The sequence below is a fragment of the Hypanus sabinus genome, chromosome 13 (genome assembly GCF_030144855.1).
Source record: "Hypanus sabinus isolate sHypSab1 chromosome 13, sHypSab1.hap1, whole genome shotgun sequence".
Classification (NCBI taxonomy): Eukaryota; Metazoa; Chordata; class Chondrichthyes; order Myliobatiformes; family Dasyatidae; genus Hypanus; species Hypanus sabinus.
The window spans coordinates 24,268,422-24,287,609 of NC_082718.1; the positions used below are offsets into that span (position 1 = coordinate 24,268,422).

General features: G+C 40.8%; 1 long non-coding RNA gene across 1 annotated transcript; it reads left to right on the plus strand.

Annotated features, from left to right (window-relative positions):
• Positions 1 to 3,187: 3,187 nt before the first annotated feature.
• On the plus strand, positions 3,188 to 18,872 carry LOC132403466 (uncharacterized). The gene is made up of 4 exons (XR_009515264.1): positions 3,188 to 3,359; positions 8,692 to 8,859; positions 13,210 to 13,404; positions 18,381 to 18,872. It is a non-coding gene; the product is annotated as an uncharacterized LOC132403466 (long non-coding RNA).
• Positions 18,873 to 19,188: the final 316 nt, after the last annotated feature.

Consider the following 19,188-nt stretch of genomic DNA (forward strand, 5'->3'; position numbering starts at 1 on the left):
ACACCATAGCTTGGGAATTAACCAGAATGTCATACGTTTTATTCCACCTGGCTCTGGAAAACTGATTACTGCAATTTTTCACATAACATCAAAGTGAGAATTATGTTTATTATCAATAACATATATTGTGAGATTTGTTGTTTTGTGGCAACAGTACAGTGCAATACATTAAAAATTACAATGATATGACAAAAATAAAATAAATCAATAGTGCAAATGAGAAATAGTGACTTTGTGCTCATGGATTCAAGGACCGTTCAGAAATTTTTGTGCTCTCCCTTGTCCATTATCAACCTGATGAAAAGTTTAGGCCTGAAACATTGACTGTTTGTTCCACTCCATAGATGCTGCCTGGCTTGTTGAAATCTCCCAGCATTTTGTGTGTTGCTCATGATATCAGCCTGAATGCCTGAGGTACCATCCTTCTAAACTCACCTCCACTGGCTTCTAATGAAGGAGTGGAGAATACTGTCTGAATCACCCATTTAGTTCATACACATAATGCCGTTCTCACAAATAGTTTCCAAATAAAAAATAGTTCATTGGGCAAAAAGCTTCACATATTTTAAGAAATAGACTAATAAAAGTTTATAACATTGCCATTTGGCCTTATGTACCTTGGCTGGTAGAGTCAAAACGTCCTGTACTCTTGAACTTCACATCACCTCAAATATTTTGGGATATCACTGTAGTTTTTAAAATCAAAAAGAACCGCTGGAGGAACTATCTGGTTTATTCTACATTCACCCAAAACCCATTTCCCAGTCTCTGATTACACTGTTTCTCTCCTTTGTTTTACCCACTCCATCTGCCCGTCATCCACACATTCCTCCTATTGGGTCCCCTCCCTGATACTCCCATCTTCCTTCCCTATATCCCTTATTTAGTTCCTTGATCCACCTTCCTTTCCAATCAGATTCCATCATCTGTTGCCTTTTCTTGCCTCCATCTAATACCTCACAATCTCCAACATTCCCTCCTCCATATGCCTATTAGCCCTCCTCAGCTGGATCCATCTTTTGCTTGCCAGTTCTTCCCCATACCACTTTATCCTGGCTATCTCCCCTTTTCAGTTTCAGTCCAGATTATGGGTCTTGACCCAAGACGCTGACCATCCGTTTCCCTGCAAAGATGTTGCCTGACCTGCTGAGTTCCTCCTGTAATTTGTTTTTAGCTCCAGGTTCCAGCATCTGCAGTCTCTTGGGCCTCAACCTGAAACATTCCCTTTGTTTCTCTTCCCACCAGCGTGGCCCGATCTGCTGAGTATTTTTAGTATTTTCTGCATTGATGTTGTTTTATAATTGTTTATGGGTGGTGAACATCACGAATGTGGCTAGAATTATCGAACTTTCCTTGCTGAGCTCTTTAAAAGGACTGTTCAGGATCAACCTTCTTTCTAGGAAGTCCATTGGGGTGATGACTGACTTGCTTACACTCTGGTTTTACAAGAATGGAGATGAATGATGAGGCGAACGTGGGATCCACATTGGAGACGTTGCGATCCAATGGATAGGTTTGGGATCACCCTCCTCTTCTGCTACTTACACAGGCCATCTGCATAATCTCAATTATAACCTCAACTTTTTTGGTGGTGACTCATTCCGTTGCTCTTCAAAGATACATTATACTCATTGCTTCTCATACAATCAATCTACTCTTTTTATATCTAAATTCTAAGTCTCTTAAAAATTACTCCCTGTATTGTCTGCTTGCACTGCACTTTCTCTGAAATTATAATACTGTATTTTGGATTCTGTTACGGTTTTTCCCTGACACCACCTCAATGTATTGATGAGGTGAAATGATTTGAATGGATAGTGTGACTATATTAATTTTCCATGCCAAATGCACCTTCTCCCTTCTAACAAAAGTCACGGGGATGCTGCATTTCTTCAAAGAGATTCCTTGAATCTATTTGGTCTTGGCATGAAGGATTCAAGATTCAGAGTGCCCAGTGTAGTTAATTGTGTATTTGTAGACTCGGTGCTGGGGAAGGTATCCAAGGAGCAGATATGACATTGGTTCATTAGACCTTCCAAAGAACTTGAAAGATCTTGGAGACAACTTTAGTTGTATCTTACCAGTGTCTTGAGACACAGTGGACCCTGGATCACTGTTCTATGTTAGACTATGAGTTTTGTACAAGAGGCTTTGGGTACATTCTTGAATCTTTTCCTCACTCCATCTGGTATCTCTTCCTATGTGCCTATTTTGGGATTCTGGTGTTCAACATGTGACTGCCTGGTTTTCCAATTGGAGGAACTGCACTTTTGCTGGATAGTTAGCCAAATCTCTTCACAAGTTTGAAAGAATATCAAAGCACCCACTTCAGAATTGAACTCCAACACTATTGCCCTGTCAACTTTGGGGTTTCTTTATCTGTGTTCACCTTGATCCCTATTTTCTACTCTCCAAAAATTTAGAGTAACCGAACAATGGAGCAATGGAAACAGGCCTTCTGGCCCATCTCGTCCATACTGTCCATGGTGCCCAACAAGCTAGTCCTATTTCCCCATGTTTCGCCCACACTCTTTAAACAACCCCCTATCCATGCATTTAGCCAAATGTCTTCTGAATGTTTCAAACACTTCCTCTGGCAGCTCATTCCACACACACACCACCCTCTGTATGAAGAAGTTGCCCCTCACGTCTCTTTTAATTCCTTCACCTCTCTACAACGAAAGAAACACATGCAGTAGAAGGGGGCACGCCTTAAAATCTCCACAGCCTAAATTTCAGAGGGGATGAAACATAAACCAGAATCTTCATTGTCTTCTGTATGTCTTTGTTTTCTTATTGTTTATATGAAGGCTTGGGGTATATTTTCCTTCATTTACTTGTGTCTATTTGGTTTGGTGATTGGAGTTCAATTCCTGCCACTCTCTGTGAGGAGTTTTCCCATATTCCCCATGACTGCGTAGGTTTTCTCCAAGTGCTCTGCTTTTCTCCTACGTTCCAAAGATTATGGTTAGTAAGTTGTGGGCGTGCTTTGTTGGTGCCAGAAGCATGGCGACATCTACAGGTTGCTCCCAACACACCTTCAGAATGTGCTGGTCATTAATGTAAATGATGCATTTTACTGCATGCTTGAATGGACACGTGAGGAATAAAGGCTAATTTTTTGATCTTTAATACTTAAAAGTTTAGTTGAGAAAAAGTGGAAGATCGGACCCAGGCTTCTCAAAGAAGCAACAGAGACCCCCATCTTCTCAACGCACTGCAGTCAACTGCAGTCAACTGTTGAATTCAGTTGACAAGAATCGGAATATGCAAATTCTGTATAAGTATAAACAGGATTATCCTGCCTTCCAGCATTGTGGGCGAGTCACCTCCTCAAAACTTCCTTGCACAATCTTCAGGTAAGGAGATATCATGGGTGTGGTTACACTGACACTCAATAACGTGTGAGGCTTTTCCACTGAAGGGGAAAAAATGAGGTCATTTGAAGGTTAGGTTCAGGAAATACCACAGAAACTTTCTGCTGTTGTGATAGGTGCATTATACACAAACTTTTCTAAATTTTGTTAACATTGTTGCTTGGCAGATCCTGATTAATATAGGCGTTGAACATTTTTTTTGACGAAAAATAGTAACACTGACTTTTCTTCTATAAAAATTGATCGATTTCTAACCTAGTAAAGAGCTTTATACAACAGGCAGTTAAATACAGTTTTAAAACATGACTAGTCTTGTCATTAAACTTCACGCCTCAGGAGAAATGATTAGAATTCCACCTACACTTGCACAGTTCAGCGGTCAGACTACGTCACTTAGTAACTATTACTTTTAAAACACTAAAAATTGTGGGGAGAATTGTATAAAAAGTATAAAAGCATGACTGTGGTTAACTGATGAATACATTTCCTTGGAAGTGTTTGCTTGCCATTACTTAGAAAATTCCAAAGGGGTCCTGGGGATCTAAACTGGCTTTTGATACCCTTGTCAAATCTCGTGGCACAATAGTGAAGTGGTTAGCGTAAAAGCCTTACAATGCCAGCAACATTGTCTGTAAGGAGTTTGTACATTCTCTCCATGACCACATGTGTTTCCTCCAAGTGCTTTGGTTTCTTCCCTCATTCTATAGATGTATGGGTTATGGTTAATAAGTGTGGGCATGCTGTTTTGGTGCCAAAAGCATGGTGGACCCTTACTGTAACTGTGTTGGTTTTTTACGCATTTCATTTTATCCTTCAATGTCTGAATTTATATGCAAACAAAACAAGCTAGTTAGTAATCTTAAATTTAGTCCTAGTCATTCTGGAAAGCCATTAGTCCTAATGTTAAAGGCAAAAGTCTTGAGCAGGTACCAGTGGCATTTGAATAAATCAATTCAACATTTAATGACTGTTGAACAGTTCAGCACAAGTAGATTGGAACTAATATAAAAGATCACAAGAGGTTCAAAACAGGTAAACAGAAGGAAGTCTTTCTCAGTATTATATTGTTCAAAGCTAAAGAATGAGAGTGGCGCAAAAGGTTGGGTGGCAGTGGCATGGTAACGTTGTGACTAGTGTAGTGCTTTACAGTGCCAGTGACTGGGTTCTAATCCACCGCCGTCTGTAAGGTGTTTGTATATTGTCTGTGCTTCATCTGGGTGCTCCATTTTCCCCCTACATTCCAAGATGCGCATGGGTTGCGGGCATATGCTGTGTCGGTGCTGGGAGCATAGGGACATTTCTGGGCTGTGTTGGTTGTTGACCCACACAATGCACTTCATTGTATGTTTCGATGCTTTGATGTAAATAAAGCTAATCGTTCATCTTTAATTTAGTCATAGTCATTCTGGTGGAAGGCTATTGGTCCTATTGTTAAAGGCAAGCGTCCTTTTTTAAGTTTCCTGTGATTATACATAAGTAGGCATTGTGGCATTAATTCAAAGTTTAATGAGTTCTGAAGAATTCAACAAAATTAGACTGGACACTATTGTGAAAGATCATGAGAGGTTCAGAAAAGGTAAACAGAAGAAATACTTTCTCAATTGTATATGATTCAAGAAATAAAGATTGACAGTGGTGCAAAAGAGTGGGTGGCATGGTGGTGACGTGGTTAGCGTAATGCTTTACAACACAAGCAGCCTGGGTTCAATTCCTCCACTCCCTGTCAAGAGTGTGTATGTCCTTCCCATACTTGGAACGTGTTGGTCATTGAATCATGAGCACACATTTCACTGTATGTTTTGATGTTTTGACATACATGCGACAAATATAACTAATCTTTAAAAAAGATAGAGGGAATATCAATTTTACAAGGAGCCCAGGTATTTATATCCTGGATGGCGGAACCACAGATACTGTAAATATTTACAACTGTTTTTTTTGTACTTGCACAGTTTGTCTTCTTTTGCACATTGGTCAGTCTTAGTGTATAGTTTTTCATTGATTCTAATATATTTGTTTAATCTACCACGAATGTCACAAGAAAATGAATCTTAGGGTAGTATATGGTGACATATACATACTTCGATAATAAATTTACTTTATACTTAGTACCTTGAAATTATGTCTTTGGAAAATATGTTAGGTCACCAGTTGGAAAATATGTTGCAAAGTCACGGATAACGAATCAAGTGGACTGTATGGACTGCTCATTGGGACATAAAATTGAATTGAGCAGTCAGATGACTTCTCTTGTGATGCAGCTATTCTGATCAATTAACAAATTGTACAGGGCTGTGCATTGCCACTCTCTAGATTCTGCAGTGGAGCTTTGAATCATAGACTTATACAGCATGGAATCAGGCTCTTCACCCCATCTTGTCCATGCTGTCCAAAATATGCCTGAGCAGACCCTGTTTGCATACGGTTAGCCCACAGGCCTTTAGACCTTTCCTGTGAACCTGTCCAAAAATGTCTTTTACAGATTGTCATTGTGTGCCCTCTACTACTCCCTCAGGCAGCTCGTTTTGTGTACTTACCAGCCTCTGTATGAGAATGTTTCCACTTGAGTCCTTTTTAAATCTTTCCCCTCTCACCATAGATGTATGTCCTCTAGTTTTAACATTGCTAACTTTTTAGCAATACAGTGCTACTCTTGCTCTGATCCTCTTCCCTCAGCCGTTTTCTGACTTGCTGAACATTCCAAACATTTCAAACAGGATGAACTTGTAAGTTAAACCTGTGACTGCACTGGTTTCCTCATGCATTCTTAAGACATATTGGTTAAGGTTAGGGAGTTGTGGGCACGCTGTGTTAGCACAATTGTGGACTGCCACGAGCACGTCCTCTAACTGAGTTGATCATTGTCGTTAAATTACCCATTTCACTGTACGTTGGGCGAGAGTTTTTTTCTCTGGCACCAATCAACTAGATGGCCTATCTTGTTTCAGTAAGCTGAATCATCCTCACCTGTGATTTGTCCAACAACGATGTAGTACCATCAGTGAATTTAAAGATGGCATTGAAGCTGTGCTTAGCCACACCACACAGTCATGTGTGTGTACGCAGCAGAGCAGGGGGCTCAGCATACAGCCTTGAGGTGGACCTGTATTGATGATCAATGAGGAAGAGATATTGTCACTGATTGAGTTCTGCCAATGAAGAAGCCAAGTTGTAGAGGAGGGTATAGGGACACTGTTCTTGAAGTTTAATGATGGGTTTGGATGAGATGATTGTGTTTAATGTTGATCAGTAGTCGATCAACAACAGCTTGGCGTGTCAGATCTTGTTGTCCAATGGTCCAGAGCAGAGTGTTGTACCCAGTGGATCATTGTTAAACATTTTATTCTTATACTTATTTCAAATTTTCCTATGATGTAGAGGGAGGCTACTTGAACCATTGAAATTATGTCTGCTCTCAGGTTAATCTCACCAATCCTATTCCCCTCTAACCTATTCTCTCTCACACACATGAACTCCACCCTGACCCTCTTTCTCCTGCCTATTCCAGGAAAAGTTTACAGTGCTCAATTAACCTACCAACCTGCAGTTCTTTCAGAGTTACCTTGAAAGAACTACAAACTCCTTACAGACTGCACTGAAAGTCAGGGTTGAAACCCAGTGACCACAGCTGTGCGGCAGCAGGTCTACCAGCCCCATCTTTAAAGGATTTCTGTTCTATATTATCTATTATTATATTACCATGCCTGATCCAGCTACATTTCATAGTTTGGAAAAGTCTGAGGGCCCTGTCTCAATCCGTGATGCGCCTTATTAGTAATTGGCTGCCAGCTGGATGATTTAGCTGCAATGGCTGAGCCTGTCATACTCTTTAAGAGTTAAGTGCTTTTTCTAGATTAAAATAACTCAGATTTACATTCCCATCATCCATGGGTTTACTTCCATCTTTAAGAAAATCACTCCTATTCCCCAATCCTGCTGAAGGATTCACAGGTTGGGGCAGCAGCATCTCATAATCTATTTGGGAATCCTCCAACCAGTTGGCATGAACATTAATTTCTCCAATTTCCAGTAAATTTTCCCTTCCTCCACTCTTTTTCCATTTCCCCATTTTGGTTTTGATCTCACCCCTTCTCTTCTAAACTGCGAATCACCTCCCTCTGGTGCCTTTCCTCCTTCCCTTTCTCCCATAGTCCAATCTCCTCCCCTATCTGATTTTCTCATCAGAACTTTACCTCTTCCGCCTACCACATCCTGGCTTCTCACTTCATTGCCTCTCCACCATCCCCCTATTTTAATGACTTAACCAGTTAATGACTATCGCCGATAACACTCACACCTACTGTGATGAAATGCATTGAAAGGTTGGTCATGACTAGACTGAACTCCTGCCTCAGCAAGGACCTGGACCTATTGTAATTTGCCTGTCGCCACAATAGGTCAACGATAGATGCAATCTCAATGGCTCTTCACATGGCCTTAGAGTCTAAGGATTAGACCATATGGACAATACAAACACTTATGTCAGGATACTGTTCATCGGCTATAGCTCAGCATTTAATACCATCATTCCCACAATCCTGATTGAGAAATTACAGAACCTGGGCCTCTCTACCTCCCTCTGCAATTGGATCCTTGACTTCCTAACCGTATGATCACAATTGCAATTGATGATAACATATCTTCCTCACTGACGATCAACACTGGGGCACCTCAGGGGTGTGTGCTTAGCCCACTGCTCTACTCTCTCTATACCCATGACTGTGTGGCTAGGCATTTGGCATGCCAACAAATACACTCAAAAGCTTCTATAGATGTACCATGGAGAGCATTCTGACAGGCTGCATCGCTGTCTGGTATGGGGGGGGGGGGGGGGAGGAACTACAGCACAGGACCGAATGAAGCTGCAGAGGGTTGTAAATTTAGTCGGCTCCATCTTGCGTACTTGCCTGCAAAGTACCCAGGACATCTTCAGGGAGTGGTGTCTCAGAAAGGCATCATCCATTATTAAGGACCTCCAGCACCCAGGGCAAGCCCTTTTCTCACTTTTATCATCAGGTAGGAGGTGCAGAAGCCTAAGGTGATTCAGGGACAGCTTCTCCCCTCTGCCATCCAATTCCTAAATGGACATTGAACCCTTGAATGCTATCTCACTTTTTAAATATATTTTACTTCTGTTTTTTGCACAATTTTTATTCAATATACATATACAGTAATTGATTTACTTATTTATTATCATTATTTTTTCTTCTTTGTTATGTATTGCATTGTACTGCTGCTGCTAAGTTAACAAATTTCACGATGCACGCCGGTGATAATAAACCTGATTCTGATTTTGATTCTTATTCCCCCGCAGCTGGTCTCACCTATCCCCTGCCAGCTTGTACTCCTTCCCTTCCTCTACCTTCTTATTCAGATTTCTGCCCCCTTCCTTTCCAGTCTGAATAAGGGTCATGGCCAGAAATGTTGACTATTTATTCATCGCCGTAGATGCCATCAGACCTGCCGAGTTCCTCCAGCACAGGTTGGTTGCTCAAGATTTCCAGCATTTGCACATTCTCTTGCCTTTACAGATCTATCTAAAAATAGTTCCATAGGTTGGGATATTTTTCTGTTGAACGTCACTCAGGGGTGTGGTACCTGAAAACTAAAATTAAATCAGGGGAAGTACAACCAAAGCTAAAATGAAAAGAGTAAGACTTTATAGAAGGATGCCTAACTGACTGATCCAAGATGATAATTATATGTGTTCAGTTATTACCCTACAACCATCAAGCCTCCAGATTAGCATGGGTATCTTCAAATACCCAACTCTGAACTGTTTCTACAACCTACAACACACACACAAAACGCTGGTTGAACACAACAGGCCAGGCAGCATCTATAAGGAGAAGTACTGTCGACGTTTCGGGCCGAGACCCTTCATCAGGACTAACTGAAGAGACAGATACTAAGAGATTTGAAAGTAGTGGGGGGAGGGGGACAAGCATAGGTTGTTTTCTCTGGAGCAGTGGAGGCTGGGGGCAGACCTGATAGATGTTTATGAAACTATGAAAGGTGTAACTTTGTTCCCAATGTTGAAATGTCTAATACAAAAGGTGTCTAATACATTTAGGTGAGGGGGAAAGTTCAAAGGATATGTGAATGGCAAGTTCTTACACAGAAAATGGTGGGTGCATTGTTGTGCTGCCAGGGGTGATTGTGGAGACAGATGCGATATAGGCATTAAGGAGGCTCACAAATATGCAGAACTTGGAGGGATATGGGCCACAAGAAGACAGAAGCAATTAAACTAATTAGGTGCAATTAGCTTAATTATTTTACAGAAATTTATGGCCCAAAAGGACTGTTCCTGTGCTTGTACTGTTCTACGGTCTAACTTATTGTCTCTGCCACTAAGAGAAAATATATGCATCTAGTTACTCCAAATAGCATTGAGTTAGTTACCTGTTAGCAGGGGGTTAATCCGCTAAATGTAATGTTTTCTGATGGATGATCTAAGAGATAGAAGATGTGCCCCACCCATGAACATGATTCTCCCACAACCTTGAAGTAATAGGCCAGATCATAAACTCAAGGCAGACCTGAAGCCATACATTTGTAACTTGGAGACAAGATACTATCTCACTAAAGCAAGCTGTTACCCAGATAAGGTAAACCACATGTTTTATTCTAAACAGCTAAGTTTATTTTTGTTACTCATTCCTCTTACTTTCGCTTGTGGGAGGTCAGGATGAAGGCAGGTGTCAACCATGAATAAAGACTTTTAAAAAAATGTCACAAACAATTATAGTACAAATGTCTGAGAACTGGGCATTTCAAAATATCTCTGTGAACTATTTCACTCAACCTGAGATGTTCACTGCAGTATACCTTTCAACTTTCTTTGTTTTTTTAACATAGTTTTCTTAATTTTGGTGTTTTGATGAGATGAAGAATGCAAACTACCTCTTTGGAGCAGGGTTCTGTGGGGAGATCAGGGTCAGTTACCAGCATCTCAGGTGAGTGATGAGCTAGAACTGCTGACCTAACTCATTGAGCAAGGCTCCAGACATTCACACCGCATTGTGTGCAGGTACAGAGCTTACCTCCCCAAAAACGTGTGTTGAAAGCAACTGAATTAGTACTTGGAATGAAAGTAAGGAGGTTTAGATTTATTTATGGATCATTTAAGGGAATAGGATAATGGAAAATACAGCATTAGTTTCCGGCCTCTTTATCTGGTTCTGAACTTTGCTCCAATTATGAAACTAATCTTCAAATTTCAAAGTAAATTTAATAACAGAGTGCCTGCTGTAAAAGTCTCCAAATTCTCGCTTGAGATTCATTTTCTTGGAGGTATTTACAGTAGAGCAAAGAAGTACGTTAGAATCAATGAAAAACTATATACAAAGATTGACAAATAACTGATATGCAAAAAACAAATTGTGCAAATACAAAAAAAAAGAAATAAATAATACTGAGTCCATGAAAGTGAATCCATTGAAAGTAAATCTGAACGTGAAATGGGCAAAGTGTTGTAAACCTACCATAGCTAGGCAATGACTATGTGAGAACTAATACAAGGTTCGTAGCATTTCACCAGGCAGCATGAAACCCCATTCCCATTCCAACATCTACAGCTTCCTCTACTGATGAAATGGATGAAGCCATGTTCAGTTTAGAGGAGCAACACCTCATACTCCATCTGGATAGCCTCCAATCTGATGATGTGACTATTGATTTTTTAAATTCATTGAAATTTCTTCCCCACCCCATTCTCTCTTTTTCCATTCCCTGTTCTGGTTCCATTCTTACCACTTCTCCTCGCTTGCCTATCACCTCTCTTTTCTGTCCCTCCTCATTCCCTTTTTCCCCTGGTCCACTCTCCTCTCCCATTAGATTCCTTCTTCACCTATCAGCTCCCAGCTTCAAAATTCGTCCTCTAACCCACCCTTTCTCCAATCTACCTTTCTCCTCACCAGCCGTCACCTATCAAATTCTACCTTGTACTTCTTCCAGTCACCTTACCTATTATTCTGGCTTCTGTCGCCTTTCTGTCCAGTCCTGATGAAGGGTCTCGGCCCAAAACATGAACTCTTTATTCCTTTCTACAGATGCTGACTGACCTTTATGAGAATCATTATGGGAGTCATGCATGGGCCTCCAAATAGTAGCCAAGATGTGGGGTTGAGGTTGCGAAGGGAGCAGGAAAAGGCATGTAATAAGGGTAATGACACAATTATAATGGGGGACTTCAATATGCAAGGGGATTGGGAAAATCAGGTTGGTGTTGGATCACAAGAGAGGGAATTTGTTGAATGTTTATGAGATGGCTTTTTAGAGCAGTTCATTCTTGAGCCCATTCAGGGAAAGGCTATTTTAGATTGTGTGTTGCGTATTAACTCGGATCTTATTAGAGAGCTTAATGTAAAGGAACCTGTAGGAGGCAGTGCCCATTATGATTGAATTCCTACTGCAATTTGAAAGGGAGATCCATAAGTCACATGCAACGGTATGGCAAAAGAATAATGGGAAGTACAGAGGCATGAGAGAGGAGCTTGCCCAAGTGGATTTGAGCAGGTTACTGGTGGGGATGAAGGCAGAGCAGAGATGACTGAAGTTTCTGGGACTAGTTCACAAGGCACAGGGTAAGTATGTCCCACAAAAGAAGTTGTTCTCAAATGGCAGGGTTAGGCAACCACGGCTGACAAGGGTTGGTAGGCACTGCATAAAAGTTCAGGATAGGGTGTGTAATGCAGTAAAAATGAGTGGGAAGTTGGATGATTGGGAAGCTTTTAAAAGGAACTATAGTGCAGTCTATTATCTAAATGGGGAGAAGTTTCAAACATCAGAGGTGCAGAGGGACTTGGGAGTGTTCATGTAAGACTCCCAGAAGGTTAATTTACAGGTTGAGTCTGTGGCTAAGAAGGTAAATGCAATGTTGGCATTTACTTCAAGGGGAAATAGAATATAAAAGCAAGGAAATAATGCTGAGCCTTTATAAGACACTAGTCAGGCTGCACTTGGAGTATTGTTAGCAGTTTTGGGCCCCATATCTCAGAAAGGATGTGTTGTCATTGGAGACAGTCCAGAGGAGGTTCATGCAGATAATTCCGGGAATGAAGGGGTTAACATTTGAGCAGCTTTGGCAGCTTTGGGCCTGTACTTAACGGAACTTAGAAGAATGTTGGAGGATCTCATTAAAACTCGCTGAATGTTCAAAGGACCAGATGGTGGATATGGAGAGATTGTTGGACTTGCTGAGTTCCTCTAACATTTTGGTTGTGTTACCCTGATCCCTGGCATCTGCAGGATCTCTTGCATTTGTGAAGTTCTATATATTCCATGTCCAATTGTAAATGTCTGATAGTAGATGTCAGATGCTTCAGGTTCAAATGGGAAAGGCATTTCTGAGGGAACAATTTGAAGTTGGACAGTTGTGTTTGTTTTCCTGCAGAGTCAGGTGATCTCCCCAATGAACAGGCAGATTGAAATAAAGTACCACAAAGGTGTTTGCAAAGAACGATTCCCCAATATCTTGCTTATGTTACACACTTGCACCAGTGGAAAACAGATCAGAATAATCACAACTGATTTCTTCACAAGATAAAATGCTGTACTTTACAAAATGGACATAATAGACCATAAGGTTATAAGGTCGGTTTGAAAGCCTATTTATTTTGGCATCTTCCCCCTCTTATTTCAGCCCTGAAAAAAGGGTCTCAGCCCCAAACCTCAAGTGTTTGTTTATTTCCATCGATGCTGCTTGACTTGCTGAGTTCCTCAGCATTTTGTGAGTATGTTGCAGTAGATTAGGTTGGTTGGCTGTCCTATGTGATCTGGCATTGCCACCTGTATGAGAGAGTTTTTAAAACTGGACTATCTGTTGCAGTGGGACAGTTCCACTCTTTCGACTTTGGAAGTTCGGGTCCAGCAGTATGAGTCTTCCTTGGCTGCAGTGTAGGATGATGACTTTTTCTGTGCCACGCCATGCCCTTGACTCTCCGGTCTGCCTTCCTGGCTTTTGTATTTCACTGCTGAGCTCATTCGCACCGTTCAGTGGGCCTGAACTCGTACCCTAGTACAGGTATGTACCTCTCTCACCAGGGTAAGGTTAGGTTAGTTTATTGTCTTTGCTAAAATCAGAATCAGAATCATATTTATTATCACTGATGTACACTGCGATGTTTTTTTATTTACGGCACAGTTCAGTGCAAGACGTAAAAGTTACTATAAGTTAATAAATAAATAAATAGTGCAAAAAATGAATAGCGAGGTCCTGTTCATGGGTTCATGGACTATTTAGAAATTTGCTGGAGGAGGGGAAGAAGCTGCTCTTAAAACAATAAAAATCAGTCTTAATGCTCCTGAAATCCTTTTTCGCGTGAAGCTCATGGAGTAAACAGCGCACACAGTAATATCAAACACATCAATACATACGGTGACATGCTCAAAACAGCCGAATGGTATTAGGGTCATAGAGTCATACAGCATTGAAGTAGACCCTTCAGCCCAACTTGTCCATGCCCACCAAGATGCTGATCCAAGCAAGTCTCATTTGCCCATGTTTGACCCAAGTCTCTCTAAGACTTTTCTAATACGCAATAATTCTTGGCACAAGGCTTTCAAGCTCTTTTCCCAGAAGTTAGATGAGAGAAAAAGTGGCAGGGCCAGGGTGGCAGGCATCCTTAATGAATCTACTAGCTTTCCTGAAGCAGCACACTGTGAAGGTGATAACCATAAGAGATCCTGCCAATGCTAGAAATCCAGAGTGGCACAAAATGCAGGAGGACATCAGCAGATCAGGCAGTCTCAATGGAGGGGAATAAACCGTTGACATTTTGGTTCAAGACTCTTCCTTAGGTCCTGATGAAGGATCTTAGCCCAAAATTCCCCTTTATTGAAGCTGCTTGACCCTCGAAGTTCTTCCAGAATTTTATGTAAAGATTATGTAAACACTGTAAAGATGGACTGAATGGAAGGAAGTGATAAACTGCGATGAACAGCACTCTCTACAGATTGTAACAGTGAAGAACAGAGCCATACCTGGCTCAGACGTAACCTGTCAGGACATTTTCTGTAACATATCTGGGAGCAGCACTGTGACATAGTGGTTTGTGCATCTCTACCAGAGTGCCAGTGACCAGGGTTCAATTCCATCACACTTTATAAAGAGACTGTATGTTCTCCCTGTAACCACATGGGTTTCCTCCAGGTGCTCTGGTTTTCCTCCACATTCTTAAGACATTCAGTGTAGTGGGTTAATTGCTCACATGGGGTGTAATTGGACTGTGTGGGCTCATTGGCCCAGAAGGGCCTGTTACTGTACTTTATCTCAAAATAACTAAAATCTGTAGAAGTTTGAGCGATCTTCATGGACTTGTTGAATCCTCCCAAAAAAGTGAAAATACTTTAAGAACCAGCTTGTCATAATGAGGTGTCCTGTGTTCTTTTAGTTCAGTGGGGAGATCAAACCACACTCCTGGCTGACATACTATAAGTAGAAAAGGGAAGATAGTAAGTTTGATAGTCTAGAAAATTGAAATCACTGGGCTTTCTGATTTATGAATATTTCTTGAGGTCTGACAAGGACACATTGGAAGAAGTGAGAGGAATTATTTTAAAAGTTGGTCATATTATAGAGAGTAAGGAAGAAATTTGAAAGCTACACAATACTACCTATTAGTTGGTAAGGTCGGCAAAGCAACAACAAACAGAACTTAATGCTGATCAATATGAAAATAGGCAATTTGGACATGATAATTGATTGGCGTGCCTTGAGGAATATTGGAGAGCAAAAGAACCTGAAGGTAAAGTTTAAGGACCACAGAAGACAGGTGCACTTGTAAATAAGATAGTTAGGTAAAGATAAGATAGAAGGCATATGCAAAACCTGCATTTATTGGCCCGGACATTGGAATCAAGAGCAAAAAGGCCACAAAATAGCATTATAAAATATTGATTACACCACAGATATGGACATTTCTAGAGCTTACAGCAAAGATCTTAGTTGCTGAGTAGTGCTGCTTGTTGGGCCAAGAGGGCCTGTGTCTCTAAATAAAAATAGTAACCATTACTGCACAGTACAATCCCTTCATCCCACCTTGTACCAGCCTTTTCACCTATTTGAAGATCTATCAGACCCTTCTCTTCCCTCCCACATAGTCCTCCAGTTTTCTATTATCCATATTCCTATCCAAGAGTCTTTTAAATGTACCTAATGATTCTGCCTCTACCACCAACTCTGGCACTCTGGCCAGAGTTCCATGCACCCACAACTCAATGTGTAACAAATCTCTTCCCCTTGATATTCTCCCCTACACTTTCCTCCTATCACCTTATCATTGTCCTCTCATATTATCCATTTCCTCCCTAGGAAAATGTCACTAGCTGCCCGCTCTTTCAGTGGCCTTTTATTTTCTCTATCCAGTTACCTCTCATCCTCCTTTGCTACAAAGGGAGGAGCCCTAGCTCACTCTATCTACCCTCTTAAAACATGCTCTCCAATCCGGATTGCACCCTGGTGAATTTTCTCTGCACCCTCTCTAAATCTTCCAATTCCTTCCCATAATGAGGTGACTGGAACCGAACACAATCCTCCAAGTTCAAAGGTTTGAAGGTTCATTTATTATCAAACTATACAACATGAGATTCTTCTTCTCTGGGTAGCCAGGAAACCAAGAAAGCAAAGAACAGCAGCACGATCATCAACCCCCAAAATCTCCCCTCCCCACACAAAAAAGTGAATGAAACAGAACAGGCACATCGACACCCCAAGTCCCCCTCCCTGCACAAAATAAACAAAGACTGGTCAGAAAAGACAGAATATAAAAACAATAAGAATGGAAAATATTCTGAAGTCCAAGTCTACATCCAAAACTCAGAAAACCTGGGCAACATTCTTTGGGCTTAGCAGCAGACCTTTCTCTCTCTGTAGCAGAGCCACTAAAGGATAGGCAGCTGGCACTCACACTCTGCAGGGTTTTATAGAGTAGCAACACTACCATGCCACTCTTGAATTCAATCCCCTGATGGCCTTGTTGCCGCACAATCGATAAAAGTGATTTCACTAGAGAGGGTGCAGAGGAGATTCATCAGGATGCTATCTGAAATAAAATGTTTCAATTATGAGGAAAAACACACACAGGATTCACTTTTTTTTTTGCCCTTTAGACTGGAGGCAATGGAGCAGTGTCCTGTAAGAGATATACAAATTTATGAGGGGCAGATTTTCTTTCAATTCCATAAGGGCTTTAAATAACTAAAGATGACCAATTATGGTGTACAGCCAATTGATCCCTGAGAAAAGTATTCATATATGAAATACTGCAGCTAACTTGTACAGAACAAGCACCCACAAACAGAAATATATCTGCTTAAAGAAAAAATTGAGAATTCAATTGTGCAGTTAGAGTTTCTGCTTACTGTCTTAGCCAGAAGATTATACCTTCAACAGCATAACACACTGGCAACACTGAACTGTGATTCATTTGGAAGAGCATTTGCCATTAAGTTAAGAGCTAGAGGGTTCATTTTCCATTAGACCACAGGGAGGGATTTCAAATTCACATTTGGATTCATTTATTTATCATATATGATTGTACATTTGTAGCCTTCTGCTGTTGTAGACCATCCATTTCAAGGTTTAACTTGTGGTGCATTCAGAGATACTCTTCTGCACATCGCTGTTATAACACATGGTTATTTGAAGTACTTTCGCCGTCCAGTCAGCTTGAACCAATCTGGCCATTCTCCCCTGACCTCTCCCATTAACAAGAGATTTTCACCCATGGAAATTCTGCTTACTGGATATATTTTGTTTATCACACCATTCTCTGTAAACTCTAGGGGTTTTTGTGTGTGAAAATCCCAGGAGATCAGCAGTTTCTGAGAAACTCAAATTACAATGTTTAGCAACAGTGATCATTCCATGTTCAATCACTCTGATCACATTTCTTCCCTCATTCTGATGTTTGGTCTGACCAACAACTGAACCTCGCGACCATGTCTGCATGCTTTTATGAACTGAGTTGCTGCCATGCGATTGATTAATTAGATAGTTACCTCAACAAACAAGTGTACCCAATGAAGCAGCCGCTGAGAGCACATTAAAGCATACAATGAAATGTGCCATTTGCGTTAAGAACTGACAGAACGCAAGGATGTGCTGGGGACAGCCCCCAAGTGTTGCCACATATTCTGGCACCAGCATGCCCATACCCGCATTAGGGGGTTTAGCTATTCCTGTTAGGATGTCTGATGTTGTTGAGGAATATCGGTTCCTTATTTCTCGTCCATTTCTCCTTGTACTTGCTACAAAATCTCAGATTCATACTTCAAACAACTGTTTTAGCTCCCAAGCCTTTTCTTCTATCTAACATTGCTTCTCAGAGTAACTAAAAATAACTGCAATCTGACGTAAAAAAAAGTCACTCAGAAGAACAGCTGTCATTTAGTTGTGACCCTAATCTTCACTTCAAAGCCATTTCCCAAGGCAGGATTCTGTCATATGATAAGACAGTGACACAATTAAATAAACAGTTCCTTGCAAAATTATCAGATAATTGGAGCTGGTACTTTAATTAGGACTACCAATCAATATTCATTAGGCCAAAGGATGGAGAAAATGGTTTCTGTGCAGATCTGTGATGGGTGACATAGTTAGAAAAGAACCAGAGTTAAGTGGTCCACTGAGGTCATTGCTACAGATAACCAGTTAACAGTTGCTTCATTGTATTTTTTAGTGGCTAATTAATATTTAACAGTCCCCATAATGATTTTTATGAGTCAGTCTTGAAAGTATCATTCAGCTCAGCCAAGTGCTCAACTTCTTCAACATCCTGGGCAAAGCCAATGAAAGACCTGGAATTTATGTAACTTTTTTTCAACTTATAAATTCCTCAATTTGCTTTGCAGCCAATGAAGTATTTTCTGAAATGCTGTTATAATGTACCAGCTAGTGTGCAGACAACCAGCTCTCTGAGAAGCAGTAATGTGGTATCCGGTTTCTCAGAAGTTGTGCAGATTTGGCATGTCATCTAAAACTTTGGCAAACTTCTACAGATACACAGTGGAGAGGATCCTGATTAGTTGCATCATGGCCTGATATGGGAACACCAATGCCAAAAAATTAAAAAGGGCGACAAAAAGTGGTGAATACAGTCCAGTCCATCACAGGAAAAGACCTCCCCACCATGGAGCACATCTATAAAGAGCCCTGCCACAAGAAGGCAGCATCCATCATCAAGGACCCCACCATCCAGGCCATGCACTCATTTCTCTGCTGCCATCAGTAAGGAGATACAGGAGCCTTAGATCTCACAACTCCAGATTCAGGAACCATTACAACCTTCCAACCATCAGGCTCATGAACCAGAGTGAACCACTTTACTCACCTCATCACTGAATTCATTCGCAAACTATGGCGACACTTTGAAGGACTCTAGAACTCAAGTTCTCTGTATTACTTATTTAAGTATTTATGTATAATTGCATGTATTTATTTGTTTGCTTATTTGCTTATTTATTTGTATATTATTTGTTTTTATATTTGAACAGTTCACCTTTTTGCACATGTTGTTTTTCAATCTTTGTGTGTAGCTTTTCATTGATTCAATTAGTTACCTTTGTTCTATTGTGAATGCCTGCAAGAAAATGAATCTCAGGGTAATTGCATGGTGGCATGTACGTACTTTGATAATTAATTTACTTTGACCTTTGAACTTCGAGGTGAAGCCCAAATGACCAGATTCACAGCTCCTTCTTAGTGGTGCCGTCAAGTCCTGAGACCCTTATTTCTACCACTTCCATTGTGTCTTTTCTTTCTGCACTTCCTTAGTTTGCCCTGCTCTATCTTGCACCACTCCACCAC